Genomic DNA, 19,710 nt, shown 5'->3' with positions numbered 1-19,710 from the left:
GTTTAGAAAGATGACCAAAACTGATCATTGGAATAAAATGTTACCTGGATTTATCAACAACGCTGTTAAAAAAATCGAGTTTCCTAATACAAATTAATCTTTCCACATAATGTCATGGACAAGTTCGTCACTTCACTATACCCCATGTTTTCCTAAGCAGATTTAACATTTCATCACTACCTATGCACCCTGTCCTTTTCCTTTTTTGATCTAACCTTTCTAGAAGACCATATTTTATACAAATTTATTTTATCATACTTCTGATTCACGTATATTACTTTGACATCATGTGCTTTAAAACTTCTTTTGGAGCTGCAGTATGATTGTTTACTTCAATAAATCAACTACATCTTTTTCCCAAAACATTCCACATTTGTTTTTTTTAGATGTCTTATCTTTGGTTGAAATTGGAAACTTCCTCTAGTGATCATCATGCGTCGTACTAGAGCTTCAGTTTATTATAAAACATCCACTGAATTAATTGCAATATTCATAGATATTACAGGTATACAACTGTGCTACCGAGCAACATTATCTTTCCTGTTGTTTAGGTTTATGTAGATTTTTCAGAATCCTTGAAGATTTTCAAGAGTAAAACTCATACCAGGAGTGGGGTTCGAAACCACGCAGATACATATCCATTGGATCTTAAGTCCAACGCCTTAACCACTCGGCCATCCTGGTGGTTGTGTGTCAGCTTTTCGATTGTACCTGGAGCTGATGATTGATAAAAACACTGCAATCATTAAATTTGCACTAACAGATAGCTTTATTTTATAAGGTGACTTATCAAGAGCTGTAGACCGGCCACCAATGTAGACCATACTCTTCACTGGAAATTTCATACTCCAACTTTAACTTTCCTCTGTATATTGGCTTTCATTTTTGCTCTATGTTTAGAAAGATGACCAAAACTGATCATTGGAATAAAATGTTACCTGGATTTATCAACAACGCTAAGTTAAAAAAATCGAGTTTCCTAAAACAAATTAATCTTTCCACATAATGTCAATGACAAGTTCGTCACTTCACTATACCCCATGTTTTGCTAAGCAGATTTAACATTTCATCACTACCTATGCACCCTGTCCTTTTCCTTTTTTGATCTAACCTTTCTAGAAGACCATATTTTATACAAATTTCTTTTATCATACTTCTGATTCATTTATATTATTTTGACATCATGTGCTTTAAAACTTCTTTTGGAGCTACAGTATGATTGTTTACCTCAATAAATCAACTACATCTTTTTCCCAAAACATTCCACATTTGGTTTTTTTAGATGTCTTTTCTTTGGTTGAAATTGGAAACTTCCTCTAGTGATCCTCATACGTCATACTAGAGCTTCAGTTTATTATTAAACATCCACTGAATTAATTGCAATATTCATGGATATTACAGGTATACAACTGTGCTACCGAGCAACAATATCTTTCCTGTTGTTTAGACCTATGTAGATTTTGAGAAGCCTTGAAGATTTTCAAGAGTAAAACTCATACCAGGAGTGGGGTTCAAACCCACGCGGATACATCTCCATTGGATCTTAAGTCCAATGCCTTAACCACTCGGCCATCCTGGTGGTTGTGTGTCAGCCTTTCAATTGTACCTGGAGCTGATGATTGATAAAAACAGTGCAATCATTAAATTTGCACTAACAGATAGCTTTATTTTATAAGGTGACTTATCAAGAGCTGTAGACCGGCCACCAATGTAGACCATACTCTTCACTGGAAATTTCATACTCCAACTTTAACTTTCCTCTGTATATTGGCTTTCATTTTTGCTCTATGTTTAGAAAGATGACCAAAACTGATCATTGGAATAAAATGTTACCTGGATTTATCAACAACGCTAAGTTAAAAAAATCGAGTTTCCTAAAACAAATTAATCTTTCCACATAATGTCAACGACAAGTTCGTCACTTCACTATACCCCATGTTTTCCTAAGCAGATTTAACATTTCATCACTACCTATGCACCCTGTCCTTTTCCTTTTTTGATCTAACCTTTCTAGAAGACCATATTTTATACAAATTTCTTTTATCATACTTCTGATTCACTTATATTATTTTGACATCATGTGCTTTAAAACTTCTTTTGGAGCTACAGTATGATTGTTTACCTCAATAAATCAACTACATCTTTTTCCCAAAACATTCCACATTTGTTTTTTTTAGATGTCTTTTCTTTGGTTGAAATTGGAAACTTCCTCTAGTGATCCTCATACGTCATACTAGAGCTTCAGTTTATTATTAAACATCCACTGAATTAATTGCAATATTCATGGATATTACAGGTATACAACTGTGCTACCGAACAACAATATCTTTCCTGTTGTTTAAACCTATGTAGATTTTGAGAAGCCTTGAAGATTTTCAAGAGTAAATCTCATGCCAGGAGTGGGGTTCGAACCCACGCGGATACATATCCATTGGCTCTTAAGTCCAACGCCTTAACCACTCGGCCATCCTGGTGGTTGTGTGTCAGCCTTTCGATTGTACCTGGAGCTGATGATTGATAAAAACAGTGCAATCATTAAATTTGCACTAACAGATAGCTTTATTTTATAAGGTGACTTATCAAGAGCTGTATACCGGCCACCAATGTAGACCATACTCTTCACTGGAAATTTCATACTCCAACTTTAACTTTCCTATGTATATTGGCTTTCATTTTTGCTCTATGTTTAGAAAGATGACCAAAACTGATCATTGGAATAAAATGTTACCTTGATTTATCAACAACGCTGTTAAAAGAAACAAGAAATATTGTTTGCCACAAATTTTGTTTTCTTGGTTTGTTTAGATAAACGTTGAATCACAAATATAATCACTTTCCCTACTTTTGTACAGTATATTAAAACTAAAAGCAATATTATCTGAAAAGCTCCCTTGAATATCATGTGTTTTGGCATTTGCTCGATATTCAAAGGAATCATTACACATTACATTTCCCGATATGTTACTACAAGTTTCACTAGTCCCATTTATGAACATATTGGCATAAGGCCATAACATATCATGAATTGTCCTTTCCACTAAGCTGGGTTTAAAAGCATCTACAGTATTTATAGCTGTCCCAAAACTTATTTTTATATTCTCTATAGGGATGAATCCCAGGTTAGTCAGTCCAGTCTTATTTCTTGGTACACAAATTCCTCCCTTAAAAGCCAGATATTGCAAATTGGTGACTGTTGCATTCAAATTGCCTTGCCACCATGGAAGATTGATCCATCCCACTATGGAAATAGGTACTGTAGTATTCTATAGCCGAACACTTCGAGTGTCTTTATCAGCAAGATGATCAGAACAACTTTTCTACTTTAAGATTTCCTCCATCGATACCGGGACATCCAGATAAGGGATACTGGTGGCTGTAACCGAAGAATGTGTACAGATCCAGCAATCTGTGTGTTGAAAATGTGATGGTGCATCAGAAATTCATTCGCCATAGGTTCCTCCTGATGTAGACTTGTCCATCCAACGACCAGAGAGGCAAACATCAAACACAGGAATTTCTCCATCTCATCACTATCGAGCTCTTCCCAGTAACCGATACCATGGATTCCGCTTATTTACAACACCATCTGCAAATAAAGATACACTATTATTCTCGTAAATAACATTTTTCTTGTGGGACATATTCCCACTTCTCCACTCCTGGTCTCATTATCAGGAAAGTACGATCTTTTCCGACCGCTATTACCGCTGTCTCAGAGGGCGGTCCTTGGAGGTTTTGAATCCATATTTTTGCTCCTACATTTTTAATATTAGAGGATCCAAAACTTTTAGTACCCCGTATTGTTAATTCTGCCGGGGCAGTTCCTTCTCTTATTTCAGACAAGTTTATTAGAATTATCAACACCTGAGCCACCTTCTGGTGTTTCATCAAGATCAAAGGTTCATTTCCAAAATTTAGCATCAGTACCTTGATTTCTCCCTGATAATCTGCCTCTATTACCCCTCCCACCACTATGGCTCCTTTTAACACTAAACTAGAACGAGTGGCTATTTGACCATAATGATCCTTTGGTATCTGGCAACCCAATCCTGTTGAAATTGGTTTTACCTTACCTGGGGGTACCACGACAGTTTCCAATGTACTGAGGTCTAAACCTGCTGAATAAGGTGTCGCTCTTTCTGGTGTGCCCAAACAGCTGTACCTTCCCTTGTCAACTGTTGGACTGACTTGTCTGATGGCTGCTGCTTTAGCTGCTTCTGAATTAAACAAACATTCAAGTGAGTTAGTAGGGACATGAGCATCGGCATGAAATACAGTGGTCTTGGTAGATTGAATAATCCCTTCAATGTCTTGCCACACTTCCCTGACCATCTCAAACACATTTTGCTGTTTCTCTCCCCAGTGGAAGTCATATTTTTTCCTCGTTACTTTGTACAAATGAGCCAACATTTGTCCCAAATGAGGGATATGTTGTCTCCAAAAATCAAACAATCCAATATAAGACTGAGTCTCCTGTTGGACTCTTCACTGGAAATTTCATACTCCAACTTTAACTTTCCTATGTATATTGGCTTTCATTTTTGCTCTATGTTTAGAAAGATGACCAAAACTGATCATTGGAATAAAATGTTACCTTGATTTATCAACAACGCTGTTAAAAGAAACAAGAAATATTGTTTGCCACAAATTTTGTTTTCTTGGTTTGTTTAGATAAACGTTGAATCACAAATATAATCACTTTCCCTACTTTTGTACAGTATATTAAAACTAAAAGCAATATTATCTGAAAAGCTCCCTTGAATATCATGTGTTTTGGCATTTGCTCGATATTCAAAGGAATCATTACACATTACATTTCCCGATATGTTACTACAAGTTTCACTAGTCCCATTTATGAACATATTGGCATAAGGCCATAACATATCATGAATTGTCCTTTCCACTAAGCTGGGTTTAAAAGCATCTACAGTATTTATAGCTGTCCCAAAACTTATTTTTATATTCTCTATAGGGATGAATCCCAGGTTAGTCAGTCCAGTCTTATTTCTTGGTACACAAATTCCTCCCTTAAAAGCCAGATATTGCAAATTGGTGACTGTTGCATTCAAATTGCCTTGCCACCATGGAAGATTGATCCATCCCACTATGGAAATAGGTACTGTAGTATTCTATAGCCGAACACTTCGAGTGTCTTTATCAGCAAGATGATCAGAACAACTTTTCTACTTTAAGATTTCCTCCATCGATACCGGGACATCCAGATAAGGGATACTGGTGGCTGTAACCGAAGAATGTGTACAGATCCAGCAATCTGTGTGTTGAAAATGTGATGGTGCATCAGAAATTCATTCGCCATAGGTTCCTCCTGATGTAGACTTGTCCATCCAACGACCAGAGAGGCAAACATCAAACACAGGAATTTCTCCATCTCATCACTATCGAGCTCTTCCCAGTAACCGATACCATGGATTCTGCTTATTTACAACACCATCTGCAAATAAAGATACACTATTATTCTCGTAAATAACATTTTTCTTGTGGGACATATTCCCACTTCTCCACTCCTGGTCTCATTATCAGGAAAGTACGATCTTTTCCGACCGCTATTACCGCTGTCTCAGAGGGCGGTCCTTGGAGGTTTTGAATCCATATTTTTGCTCCTACATTTTTAATATTAGAGGATCCAAAACTTTTAGTACCCCGTATTGTTAATTCTGCCGGGGCAGTTCCTTCTCTTATTTCAGACAAGTTTATTAGAATTATCAACACCTGAGCCACCTTCTGGTGTTTCATCAAGATCAAAGGTTCATTTCCAAAATTTAGCATCAGTACCTTGATTTCTCCCTGATAATCTGCCTCTATTACCCCTCCCACCACTATGGCTCCTTTTAACACTAAACTAGAACGAGTGGCTATTTGACCATAATGATCCTTTGGTATCTGGCAACCCAATCCTGTTGAAATTGGTTTTACCTTACCTGGGGGTACCACGACAGTTTCCAATGTACTGAGGTCTAAACCTGCTGAATAAGGTGTCGCTCTTTCTGGTGTGCTCAAACAGCTGTACCTTGCCTTGTCAACTGTTGGACTGACTTGTCTGATGGCTGCTGCTTTATCTGCTTCTGAATTAAACAAACATTCAAGTGAGTTAGTAGGGACATGAGCATCGGCATGAAATACAGTGGTCTTGGTAGATTGAATAATCCCTTCAATGTCTTGCCACACTTCCCTGACCATCTCAAACACATTTTGCTGTTTCTCTCCCCAGTGGAAGTCATATTTTTTCCTCGTTACTTTGTACAAATGAGCCAACATTTGTCCCAAATGAGGGATATGTTGTCTCCAAAAATCAAACAATCCAATATAAGACTGAGTCTCCTGTTTGGATTTAGGGACCAGAAAATTAATAATTTTCTGTCTGGCATTGGGCAAGATCTTTCTGTGCCCCTTGTTCCACTGAATCCCTAGAAATGTTACCACCAGAGACGGTCCTTGAACCTTGGCATCATTGATTTCCCATCCTTTACTCCTCATATGAGCAACCAGTTTTGTCAATTGATCTTTCACACTTTGCTCATCTTGTCCTTGTATCATTATATCATTGATATAATGTGAGATCTGCATTTCCTTATGACAAGACATAACCCCAAAGGAGAATTTTCCTTCGGTTAGATTAAGAGTCATCCATTTTAGGATATCAATTCCCAAAATATATTCTGGTATAGGTACTACCAGCACCGTATACTGCTTGATAGGTAAATTACCTATCTTCAAAGCTACCTGTGTCTGAACCCCGGTGATCACTTGACCACCTAGTCCAGCAATTTTTACTCGAGGTCCTTTTATTTTTTCTGGGTTTCCATGAATTAAAGTAGCCTCCGCCCCCGTGTCAATCAAAGCTGGGACTCTTTGAACATTTCCCCCTTTCCAATGTATGCTAAGATTGACGTAGGGACGTTCGTCCCTTTTTATCAATAGGGGGGCTTGGCTGGCTACCTATGGTAAATCACTTCCTTCTGAACTTTCATTTACACAGACTTCAGTCTGTGTATTAGCCCTTCCTTCCGTGACCTTTGTGGCCACGGCTGCAGCCAGTTCTTCCCATGGATAAACTGACTGAAAATCTTCCCAAGACACATTCTTTGGGGTTTTTTCCCCTTTTCCCTCTGATTTCTTTACCTTGGGGGTTTTTGAACCCCCTTCCACATTTGTAGTGGTCACTTTCTTTGTGGATAGAACTTTCTGGTTGTACAACTTCCATAATTCTCCTGTCTCCTTTCCATCAATCCTTTCCTTATTGATCCCGGCTTTAAGCAAAGCCTGGAACATGTCTTTGCGAGACACCCGTGGGGCCTCCCCTACTGATTTCTCTTTCCAATCAGGATTGTTTAGCTTACTGTTACCAACATGGCCTCCAGGGGACGATTTATCCCACTGTCCCATATCCTGTAACTCCCTCATCCTCCCTAGAACTACACCGATTGATTCTCCAGTCAGCACTACAGTTAAGGTTAAAATAACTGTTTTGTATGCTGGAGGAGCATGTTTAACCAGCCTATTTCTTTTGGTGGCTGTCAATGGGTACTGGAGATAATCATCATCCATTCCCAAAAGAGGAAGAGCATTCCTCATTGCTTCTTCCTTCAGCCTTTCCATACCATCTTTTAAGGTATACCAAGGTTTATCATTGATAGGAAAGTCTGCTTCGGATGGGTATTTGTCCAGAAAAGCATGGGCTAAGATCATGATTAAGTTTTGAGTACCATGCTCATTATGATCAACAAAATAATTTTTTATTGATCTCTGAATTACTGGGTCCTGAGACATGGTGACAAATTTTGCCACGTCTCCGGCGTCAAAGTGCACTCCACCTCCTCCGAGATCGTGCACCCTGACCAACCAGGGCATTTCTCCTTCTCCTGGTTTTTGTCTAAACTGTGTTAAAATGCTATCAACTTCTCCTTGAGAGTAATCTTCAATGGTTACTCGATTTTTTACATGAGGAATCGTTCTCTCATTTATGATGGCATTACCATCTTCGTCATATTGCAGATTTCCCTGACCATCCCGGACATGTTCCCGGATGATCTCATTCTCTGTCCTCTCTAGGCGCCTCCTTACGGGATTAGCCTGAATCTTCCCTTTATGGTAATCCTCCTCATCAGATGATGAAGATGAATCCCACACATCCCCATCCCAAGTATCGGGATCCCAGTTTATAGAAGCTGAGACGATACTTTTATGTACTTTGGTTTTATTTACTTTTCCTCTTCTTTTCTTGTACTTATTTTGAGCAATTTTTATGGCAGCTTTTTCTGCCACATTCTGATAATGTTCCAATTTATCCTTCAACAGTCTGGTATTACATTCCATAACTGTTTTCAGGCCACCTAATTCTATCATCTTTTGTTCCATCTGGGAACTTTTCTTCTGCATCTTTAGATTACGCTCATGCATTACACTATATGCACTTGCCAAAATCCAGATGTGCCGTGCTAAAGACACTACATCACCTGCTTTCACAGGGACACTACCGAATACATTCACAACATCAGTAGCTTCACTACCCTTAAGCTTATCCTGCCATTGTTTGCGCCGTGCTAAAGACACTACATCACCTGCTTTCACAGGGACACTACCGAATACATTCACAACATCAGTAGCTTCACTACCCTTAAGCTTATCCTGCCATTGTTCTGCCAATCCACAAGACACTACATCACCTGTTTTCACAGGGGCACTACTGAGTACATTCACAACATCAGTAGCTTCACTACCCTTAAGCTTGTCCTGCCATTGTTCTGCCAATCCACAAGACACTACATCACCTGTTTTCACAGGGGCACCACTGAGTACATTCACAACATCAGTAGGTACACAACCCTTAAGCTTATTCTGCCATTGTTCTGCCAATCCACAATTGACCAATTCATGTGCTATAAGATTGTAGGGAGCCTCAGTCCAGCTGGGGATCTCCACAACAACCTCCTTAACATTATCCTTACGTTTTCTGAACATTTTGACACTATGCAAAAAGATTGAAAAAAATATATTTGGAAATTTGCCAAATATATGTTTTTAATTTCTAAATTACAAAAATTAGTTTAATTACTTCTTATTGAAGTAATCCTGCCGACTACGCCAATTTATGTCTTGCTAAATTCTACTAAAAAGGGGGCTGAAAGCCCGTACTTACGAAGCGCTCACTGATATCCTAATCAGGCACGAATACTAATATTCTTTATAGCAAGATACTATTTATTTTAATAGCACATGAATATATATAGTCAATGGTACATAGGCATAAGAACTATAGTCATAGAAACTTATACAATAACAGAAATATGCATCAACATTACCGTTATGTTGTAGCAATCCTTTCACATCGGAGGGAACTCGAGTTAATGATAAGGAATCAACATGGCATCTTGCATCACAGGAACAGTGCGTACGTACACTTCAATGTCCTGGAAGGTTTCCCTAACATTAAGCGAGTCCGGTGTATTTTTTATAGGAAAACTTTGTAGGTTGGGTTTAAATGGTCACCAGCATGTGACAGCTGAGTCATGTTCATGTAACTTGACCACAAACTGCTGTGGGCACCGGCAGCTTCCTGCACATTTCCTGCACATCCTGCCAGTTGACAACTGGCCGACCACAGTTTGACCATAGTGTTAGTGAAATATTGCAATGAGCCGTAAATTTCATATGCAAGCTTCCTTAAACCTGTCTTTAAGCCAACCACAAGTTTCCGGTAAGTGGAACTGTAAATGTGACTTCCTCATTATCTTATTCTTTGGTCATCATAGTGAAATTGGTTATCCAAAGGACATCTCTTTGATACTGAATTATTGATAGGTCAAATAATATCTGGGATCACTCCTATCTTTTGATTATGATTCCTATCTAATCACACATTCTTTCAGTCATATCACATTGGTATCACAATCATGTGCTTTAAAACTTCTTTTGGAGCTGCAGTATGATTGTTTACTTCAATAAATCAACTACATCTTTTTCCCAAAACATTCCACATTTGGTTTTTTTAGATGTCTTATCTTTGGTTGAAATTGGAAACTTCCTCTAGTGATCATCATGCGTCGTACTAGAGCTTCAGTTTATTATAAAACATCCACTGAATTAATTGCAATATTCATAGATATTACAGGTATACAACTGTGCTAACGAGCAACATTATCTTTCCTGTTGTTTAGACCTGTGTAGATTTTTGAGAATCCTTGAAGATTTTCAAGAGTAAAACTCATACACACATACACACACATCAGATCACACTCACTCTCACACACACATCACATCGCATCTACACACTCACAACATCCTGGGATATCGCTTGCTTCTCGGCGGCGATACTGTGGAGTGAACTTCCAGGACCTGCCGGAGGATCACATGGCCAGAAGCATGTGGTATCTCCGGATGTTGTGAGTGTGAGCGCGTATGTGCGATATCTTCAGTGTGTATGCGATTGGATGTGTGTGAGTGTTTTCTGATGTGTGAGTGTGTGTGTGTGTGAGTGTATGCAATCGGATGTGTGTGAGTGTGTGTGTGTGAGTGTATGCGATCGGATCTGTGAGTGTCGGCAGAGGAGCACGGCGTGCTGGGGGAGGCTGGGAGGAGAGAGGCTGATCCTGGGGAAGGCTGGGAGGGGGAGGCTGATGCTGGGGGAGGCTGGGATGAGAGAGGCTGATGCTGGGGTAGGCTGATGCTGGGGTAGGCTGATGCTGGGGGAGGCTGGAAGGGTGTAGGCTGATGCTGGGGTAGGCTGATGCTGGGGGAGGCTGGGAGGGTGTAGGCTGATGCTGGGGGAGGCTGAGAGGAGAGAGGCTGATGCTGGGGGAGGCTGGGAGGAGAGAGGCTGATGCTGGGGGAGGCTGGGAGGAGAGAGGCTGATGCTGGGGGAGGCTGGGAGGCGAGAGGCTGATGCTGGGGGAGGCTGGGAGGGGTAGGCTGATGCTGGGGGAGGCTGGAAGGGGGAGGCTGATGCTGGGGAGGCTGGGAGGAGGGAGGCTGGGAGGGGGGAAGCTGAGAGAAGAGAGGCTGATGCTGGGGGAGGCTGAGGCTGGGAGGAGAGAGGCTGATGCTGGGGACAGAGAGGCTGATGCTGGGGACAAAGAGGCTGATGCTGGGAGGAGAGAGGCTGATGCTGGGGACAGAGAGGCTGATGCTGGGAGGAGAGAGGCTGATGCTAGGAGGAGAGAGGCTGATGCTGGGAGGAGAGAGGCTGATGCTGGGAGGAGAGAGGCTGATGCTGGGAGGAGAGAGGCTGATGCTGGGAGGAGAGAGACTGATGCTGGGGGCAGAGAGGCTGATGCTGGTGCAGCATGGGGGATGGAGCACGATAGGGGGTGCGCAGCATGGGGGATGGAGCACGATGGGGAGTGCGCAGCATGGGGGATGGAGCACGTTTGGGAGTGCGCAGCATGGCGGATGGAGCACGTTTGGGAGTGCGCAGCATGGCGGATGGAGCACGTTTGGGAGTGCGCAGCATGGCGGATGGAGCACGTTTGGGAGTGTGCAGCATGGCGGATGGACCACGTTTGGGAGTGCGCAGCATGGCGGATGGAGCACGTTTGGGAGTGCGCAGCATGGCGGATGGAGCACGATGGGGGGTGCGCAGCATGGGGGATGGAGCACGATGAGAGGTGCACACCTCCCCCCAACACACACACACACTGGGAGCCCACACACTGAGCTTGTGGGCAGAGTACGGGGTGCTGGGCAATGTGTGGGAGGGTGCAGGGAACAGGGGCGGTTACTCCACGCACTGTACAGCCCAGCAGGGAGGCGACATGCTGTTCCAGATTTGCATGTCAACATGGCCCTGCCCATGTAGACATGAAATGACCGGAAGCAGCAAAATCGCGGCAGGAGCGGTCACATGAGAGGGGCTTACAGCAGGGAAGGTAAGTGGTCTCTATCTACTTACCTGCCCCAATGTAGCCCAATGTTGTAATAATGAAAAAAACTCAAAAGACGCCATAATGTGACATAATGTGCTTCAAACCTTCTTTTGGAGCTACAGTATGATTGTTTACCTCAATTATTCAACTACATCTTTTTCCCAAAACATTCCACATTTGTTTTTTTTTAGATGTCTTTTCTTTGGTTGAAACTTGAAACTTCCTCTAGTGATCATCATACATCGTACTAGAGCTTCAGTTTATTATAAAACCTCTCAATTAATTCCAATATTTATGGATATTACAGGTATACAACTGTGCTACCGAGCAACAATATCTTTCCTGTTGTTTAGACTTATGTAGATTTTGAGAAGCCTTAAAGATTATCAACAGTAAAACTCATACCAGGAGTGGGGTTCGAACCCACGCGGATACATATCTATTGGATCTTAAGTCCAACGCCTTAACCACTCGGCCATCCTGGTGGTTGTGTGTCAGCCTTTCGATTGTACCTGGAGCTGATGATTGAAAAAAACAGTGCAATGATTAAATTTGCACTATCAGATAGCTTTATTTTATAAGGTGACTTATCAAGAGCTGTAGACCGGCCGCCAATGTAGACCACACTCTTCACTGGAAATTTCATACTCCAACTTTAACTTTCCTCTGTATATTGGCTTTCATTTTTGCTCTATGTTTAGAAAGATGACCAAAACTGATCATTGGAATAAAATGTTACCTGGATTTATCAACAACGCTAAGTTAAAAAAATCGAGTTTCCTAAAACAAATTAATCTTTCCACATAATGTCAATGACAAGTTCGTCACTTCACTATACCCCGCGTTTTCCTAAGCAGATTTAACATTTCATCACTACCTATGCACCCTGTCCTTTTGCTTTTTTGATCTAACCTTTCTAAAAGACCATATTTTATACAAATTTCATTTATCATACTTCTGATTCGCTCATATTATTTTGACATAATGTGCTTCAAACCTTCTTTTGGAGCTACAGTATGATTGTTTACCTCAATTATTCAACTTCATCTTTTTCCCAAAACATTCCACATTTGGCGTTTTTAGATGTCTTTTCTTTGGTTGAAATTGGAAACTTCCTCTAGTGATCATCATGCGTCGTACTAGAGCTTCAGTTTATTATAAAAAATCCACAGAATTAATTGCAATATTCATAGATATTACAGGTATACAACTGTGCTACCGAGCAACATTATCTTTCCTGTTGTTTAGACCTATGTAGATTTTGAGAAGCCTTGAAGATTTTCAAGAGTAAAACTCATACCAGGAGTGGGGTTCGAACCCATGCGGATACATATCCATTGGATCTTAAGTCCAACGCCTTAACCACTCAGCCATCCTGGTGGTTGTGTGTCAGCCTTTCGATTGTACCTGGAGCTGATGATTGAAAAAAACATTGCAATGATTAAATTTGCACTAACAGATAGCTTTATTTTATAAGGTGACTTATCAAGAGCTGTAGACCGGCCACCAATGTAGACCACACTCTTCACTGGAAATTTCATACTCCAACTTTAACTTTCCTCTGTATATTGGCTTTCATTTTTGCTCTATGTTTAGAAAGATGACCAAAACTGATCATTGGAATAAAATGTTACCTGGATTTATCAACAACGCTAAGTTAAAAAAATCGAGTTTCCTAAAACAAATAATCTTTCCACATAATGTCAATGACAAGTTCGTCACTTCACTATACCCCATGTTTTCCTAAGAAGATTTAACATTTCATCACTACCTATGCACCCTGTCCTTTTCCTTTTTTGATCTAACCTTTCTAGAAGACCATATTTTATACAAATTTCATTTATCATACTTCTGATTCGCTCATATTATTTTGACATAATGTGCTTCAAACCTTCTTTTGGAGCTACAGTATGATTGTTTACCTCAATTATTCAACTACATCTTTTTCCCAAAACATTCCACATTTGGCGTTTTTAGATGTCTTTTCTTTGGTTGAAATTAGAAACTTCCTCTAGTGATCATCATGCGTCGTACTAGAGCTTCAGTTTATTATAAAACATCCACTGAATTAATTGCAATATTCATAGATATTACAGGTATACAACTGTGCTACCGAGCAACAATATCTTTCCTGTTGTTTAGACATATGTAGATTTTGAGAAGCCTTGAAGATTTTCAAGAGTAAAACTCATACCAGGAGTGGGGTTCAAACCCACGCGGATACATATCCATTGGATCTTAAGTCCAACGCCTTAACCACTCGGCCATCCTAGTGGTTGTGTGTCAGCCTTTCGATTGTACCTGGAGCTGATGATTGATAAAAACAGTGCAATCATTAAATTTGCACTAACAGATAGCTTTATTTTATAAGGTGACTTATCAAGAGCTGTAGACCGGCCACCAATGTAGACCATACTCTTCAATGGAAATTTCATACTCCAACTTTAACTTTCCTATGTATATTGGCTTCCATTTTTGCTCTATGTTTAGAAAGATGACCAAAACTGATCATTGGAATAAAATGTTACCTGGATTTATCAACAACGCTGTTAAAAAAATCGAGTTTCCTAAAACAAATTAATCTTTCCACATAATGTCATGGACAAGTTTGTCACTTCACTATACCCCGTGTTTTCCTAAGCAAGTTTAACATTTCATCACTACCTATGCACCCTGTCCTTTTCCTTTTTTGATCTAACCTTTCTAGAAGACCATATTTTATACAAATTTCTTTTATCATACTTCTGATTCACTTATATTATTTTGACATCATGTGCTTTAAAACTTCTTTTGGAGCTATAGGATGATTGTTTACCTCAATAAATCAACTACATCTTTTTCCCAAAACATTCCACATTTGGTTTTTTTAGATGTCTTTTCTTTGGTTGAAATTGGAAAATTCCTCTAGTGATCCTCATACGTCATACTAGAGCTTCAGTTTATTATAAAACATCCACTAAATTAATTGCAATATTCATGGATATTACAGGTATACAACTGTGCTACCGAGCAACAATATCTTTCCTGTTGTTTAGACCTATGTAGATTTTGAGAAGCCTTGAAGATTTTCAAGAGTAAAACTCATACCAGGAGTGGGGTTCGAACCCACGCGGATACATATCCATTGGATCTTAAGTCCAACGCCTTAACCACTCGGCCATCCTGGTGGTTGTGTGTCAGCCTTTCGATTGTACCTGGAGCTGATGATTGATAAAAACAGTGCAATCATTAAATTTGCACTAACAGATAGCTTTATTTTATAAGGTGACTTATCAAGAGCTGTAGACCGGCCACCAATGTAGACCATACTCTTCACTGGAAATTTCATACTCCAACTTTAACTTTCCTCTGTATATTGGCTTTCATTTTTGCTCTATGTTTAGAAAGATGACCAAAACTGATCATTGGAATAAAATGTTACCTGGATTTATCAACAACGCTAAGTTAAAAAAATCGAGTTTCCTAATACAAATTAATCTTTCCACATAATGTCATGGACAAGTTCGTCACTTCACTATACCCCGTGTTTTCCTAAGCAGATTTAACATTTCATCACTACCTATGCACCCTGTCCTTTTCCTTTTTTGATCTAACCTTTCTAGAAGACCATATTTTATACAAATTTATTTTATCATACTTCTGATTCACGTATATTACTTTGACATCATGTGCTTTAAAACTTCTTTTGGAGCTACAGTATGATTGTTTACCTCAATAAATCAACTACATCTTTTTCCCAAAACATTCCACATTTGTTTTTTTTAGATGTCTTTTCTTTGGTTGAAATTGGAAACTTCCTCTAGTGATCCTCATACGTCATACTAGAGCTTCAGTTTATTATTAAACATCCACTGAATTAATTGCAATATTCATGGATATTACAGGTATACAACTGTGCTACCGAGCAACAATATCTTTCCTGTTGTTTAAACCTATGTAGATTTTGAGAAGCCTTGAAGATTTTCAAGAGTAAAACTCATACCAGGAGTGGGGTTCGAACCCACGCGGATACATATCCATTGGATCTTAAGTCCAACGCCTTAACCACTCGGCCATCCTGGTGGTTGTGTGTCAGCCTTTCGATTGTACCTGGAGCTGATGATTGATAAAAACAGTGCAATCATTAAAATTGCACTAACAGATAGCTTTATTTTATAAGGTGACTTATCAAGAGCTGTAGACCAGCCACCAATGTAGACCATACTCTTCACTGGAAATTTCATACTCCAACTTTAACTTTCCTATGTATATTGGCTTTCATTTTTGCTCTATGTTTAGAAAGATGACCAAAACTGATCATTGGAATAAAATGTTACCTTGATTTATCAACAACGCTGTTAAAAGAAACAAGAAATATTGTTTGCCACAAATTTTGTTTTCTTGGTTTGTTTAGATAAACGTTGAATCACAAATATAATCACTTTCACTACTTTTGTACAGTATATTAAAACTAAAAGCAATATTATCTGAAAAGCTCCCTTGAATATCATGTGTTTTGGCATTTGCTCGATATTCAAAGGAATCATTACACATTACATTTCCCGATATGTTACTACAGGTTTCACTAGTCCCATTTATGAACATATTGGCATAAGGCCATAACATATCATGAATTGTCCTTTCCACTAAGCTGTGTTTAAAAGCATCTACAGTATTTATAGCTGTCCCAAAACTTATTTTTATATTCTCTATAGGGATGAATCCCAGGTTAGTCAGTCCAGTCTTATTTCTTGGTACACAAATTCCTCCCTTAAAAGCCAGATATTGCAAATTGGTGACTGTTGCATTCAAATTGCCTTGCCACCATGGAAGATTGATCCATCCCACTATGGAAATAGGTACTGTAGTATTCTATAGCCGAACACTTCGAGTGTCTTTATCAGCAAGATGATCAGAACAACTTTTCTACTTTAAGATTTCCTCCATCGATACCGGGACATCCAGATAAGGGATACTGGTGGCTGTAACCGAAGAATGTGTACAGATCCAGCAATCTGTGTGTTGAAAATGTGATGGTGCATCAGAAATTCATTCGCCATAGGTTCCTCCTGATGTAGACTTGTCCATCCAACGACCAGAGAGGCAAACATCAAACACAGGAATTTCTCCATCTCATCACTATCGAGCTCTTCCCAGTAACCGATACCATGGATTCCGCTTATTTACAACACCATCTGCAAATAAAGATACACTATTATTCTCGTAAATAACATTTTTCTTGTGGGACATATTCCCACTTCTCCACTCCTGGTCTCATTATCAGGAAAGTACGATCTTTTCCGACCGCTATTACCGCTGTCTCTGAGGGCGGTCCTTGGAGGTTTTGAATCCATATTTTTGCTCCTACATTTTTAATATTAGAGGATCCAAAACTTTTAGTACCCCGTATTGTTAATTCTGCCGGGGCAGTTCCTTCTCTTATTTCAGACAAGTTTATTAGAATTATCAACACCTGAGCCACCTTCTGGTGTTTCATCAAGATCAAAGGTTCATTTCCAAAATTTAGCATCAGTACCTTGATTTCTCCCTGATAATCTGCCTCTATTACCCCTCCCACCACTATGGCTCCTTTTAACACTAAACTAGAACGAGTGGCTATTTGACCATAATGATCCTTTGGTATCTGGCAACCCAATCCTGTTGAAATTGGTTTTACCTTACCTGGGGGTACCACGACAGTTTCCAATGTACTGAGGTCTAAACCTGCTGAATAAGGTGTCGCTCTTTCTGGTGTGCCCAAACAGCTGTACCTTGCCTTGTCAACTGTTGGACTGACTTGTCTGATGGCTGCTGCTTTATCTGCTTCTGAATTAAACAAACATTCAAGTGAGTTAGTAGGGACATGAGCATCGGCATGAAATACAGTGGTCTTGGTAGATTGAATAATCCCTTCAATGTCTTGCCACACTTCCCTGACCATCTCAAACACATTTTGCTGTTCCTCTCCCCAGTGGAAGTCATATTTTTTCCTCGTTACTTTGTACAAATGAGCCAACATTTGTCCCAAATGAGGGATATGTTGTCTCCAAAAATCAAACAATCCAATATAAGACTGAGTCTCCTGTTTGGATTTAGGGACCAGAAAATTAATAATTTTCTGTCTGGCATTGGGCAAGATCTTTCTGTGCCCCTTGTTCCACTGAATCCCTAGAAATGTTACCACCAGAGACGGTCCTTGAACCTTGGCATCATTGATTTCCCATCCTTTACTCCTCATATGAGCAACCAGTTTTGTCAATTGATCTTTCACACTTTGCTCATCTTGTCCTTGTATCATTATATCATTGATATAATGTGAGATCTGCATTTCCTTATGACAAGACATAACCCCAAAGGAGAATTTTCCTTCGGTTAGATTAAGAGTCATCCATTTTAGGATATCAATTCCCAAAATATATTCTGGTATAGGTACTACCAGCACCGTATACTGCTTGATAGGTAAATTACCTATCTTCAAAGCTACCTGTGTCTGAACCCCGGTGATCACTTGACCACCTAGTCCAGCAATTTTTACTTGAGGTCCTTTTATTTTTTCTGGGTTTCCATGAATTAAAGTAGCCTCCGCCCCCGTGTCAATCAAAGCTGGGACTCTTTGAACATTTCCCCCTTTCCAATGTATGCTAAGATTGACGTAGGGACGTTCGTCCCTTTTTATCAATAGGGGGGCTTGGCTGGCTACCTATGGTAAATCACTTCCTTCTGAACTTTCATTTACACAGACTTCAGTCTGTGTATTAGCCCTTCCTTCCGTGACCTTTGTGGCCACGGCTGCAGCCAGTTCTTCCCATTGATAAACTGACTGAAAATCTTCCCAAGACACATTCTTTGGGGTTTTTTCCCCTTTTCCCTCTGATTTCTTTACCTTGGGGGTTTTTGAACCCCCTTCCACATTTGTAGTGGTCACTTTCTTTGTGGATAGAACTTTCTGGTTGTACAACTTCCATAATTCTCCTGTCTCCTTTCCATCAATCCTTTCCTTATTGATCCCGGCTTTAAGCAAAGCCTGGAACATGTCTTTGCGAGACACCCGTGGGGCCTCCCCTACTGATTTCTCTTTCCAATCAGGATTGTTTAGCTTACTGTTACCAACATGGCCTCCAGGGGACGATTTATCCCACTGTCCCATATCCTGTAACTCCCTCATCCTCCCTAGAACTACACCGATTGATTCTCCAGTCAGCGCTACAGTTAATGTTAAAATAACTGTTTTGTATGCTGGAGGAGCATGTTTAACCAGCCTATTTCTTATGGTGGCTGTCAATGGGTACTGGAGATAATCATCATCCATTCCCAAAAGAGGAAGAGCATTCCTCATTGCTTCTTCCTTCAGCCTTTCCATACCATCTTTTAAGGTATACCAAGGTTTATCATTGATAGGAAAGTCTGCTTCGGATAGGTATTTGTCCAGAAAAGCATGGGCTAAGATCATGATTAAGTTTTGAGTACCATGCTCATTATGATCAACAAAATAATTTTTTATTGATCTCTGAATTACTGGGTCCTGAGACATGGTGACAAATTTTGCCACGTCTCCGGCGTCAAAGTGCACTCCACCTCCTCCGAGATCGTGCACCCTGACCAACCAGGGCATTTCTCCTTCTCCTGGTTTTTGTCTAAACTGTGTTAAAATGCTATCAACTTCTCCTTGAGAGTAATCTTCAATGGTTACTCGATTTTTTACATGAGGAATCGTTCTCTCATTTATGATGGCATTACCATCTTCGTCATATTGCAGATTTCCCTGACCATCCCGGACATGTTCCCGGATGATCTCATTCTCTGTCCTCTCTAGGCGCCTCCTTACGGGATTAGCCTGAATCTTCCCTTTATG

At 40.0% G+C, this 19,710-nt stretch overlaps 8 non-coding genes across 8 annotated transcripts; all 8 read right to left on the bottom strand.

The window, feature by feature from the left end:
* Positions 1 to 601: 601 nt before the first annotated feature.
* TRNAL-UAA (transfer RNA leucine (anticodon UAA)) lies at positions 602 to 684 on the bottom strand. The gene has a single exon. It is a non-coding gene; the product is annotated as a tRNA-Leu (tRNA).
* An 812-nt stretch (positions 685 to 1,496) lies between these two features.
* TRNAL-UAA (transfer RNA leucine (anticodon UAA)) lies at positions 1,497 to 1,579 on the bottom strand. The gene has a single exon. It is a non-coding gene; the product is annotated as a tRNA-Leu (tRNA).
* Positions 1,580 to 2,391: 812 nt separating this feature from the next.
* On the bottom strand, positions 2,392 to 2,474 carry TRNAL-UAA (transfer RNA leucine (anticodon UAA)). The gene has a single exon. It is a non-coding gene; the product is annotated as a tRNA-Leu (tRNA).
* A 9,807-nt stretch (positions 2,475 to 12,281) lies between these two features.
* TRNAL-UAA (transfer RNA leucine (anticodon UAA)) lies at positions 12,282 to 12,364 on the bottom strand. The gene has a single exon. It is a non-coding gene; the product is annotated as a tRNA-Leu (tRNA).
* Positions 12,365 to 13,176: 812 nt separating this feature from the next.
* On the bottom strand, positions 13,177 to 13,259 carry TRNAL-UAA (transfer RNA leucine (anticodon UAA)). The gene has a single exon. It is a non-coding gene; the product is annotated as a tRNA-Leu (tRNA).
* Positions 13,260 to 14,070: 811 nt separating this feature from the next.
* Positions 14,071 to 14,153, bottom strand: TRNAL-UAA (transfer RNA leucine (anticodon UAA)). The gene has a single exon. It is a non-coding gene; the product is annotated as a tRNA-Leu (tRNA).
* Positions 14,154 to 14,963: 810 nt separating this feature from the next.
* Positions 14,964 to 15,046, bottom strand: TRNAL-UAA (transfer RNA leucine (anticodon UAA)). Its single transcript has one exon. It is a non-coding gene; the product is annotated as a tRNA-Leu (tRNA).
* Positions 15,047 to 15,858: 812 nt separating this feature from the next.
* TRNAL-UAA (transfer RNA leucine (anticodon UAA)) lies at positions 15,859 to 15,941 on the bottom strand. Its single transcript has one exon. It is a non-coding gene; the product is annotated as a tRNA-Leu (tRNA).
* Between the last annotated feature and the right edge of the window lie 3,769 nt (positions 15,942 to 19,710).

Source organism: Anomaloglossus baeobatrachus, chromosome 3 (assembly GCF_048569485.1).
Source record: "Anomaloglossus baeobatrachus isolate aAnoBae1 chromosome 3, aAnoBae1.hap1, whole genome shotgun sequence".
Taxonomy (NCBI): Eukaryota; Metazoa; Chordata; class Amphibia; order Anura; family Aromobatidae; genus Anomaloglossus; species Anomaloglossus baeobatrachus.
Note: the sequence above shows the minus strand (reverse complement) of the source record. Positions and strands in the feature narration are given on the sequence as shown.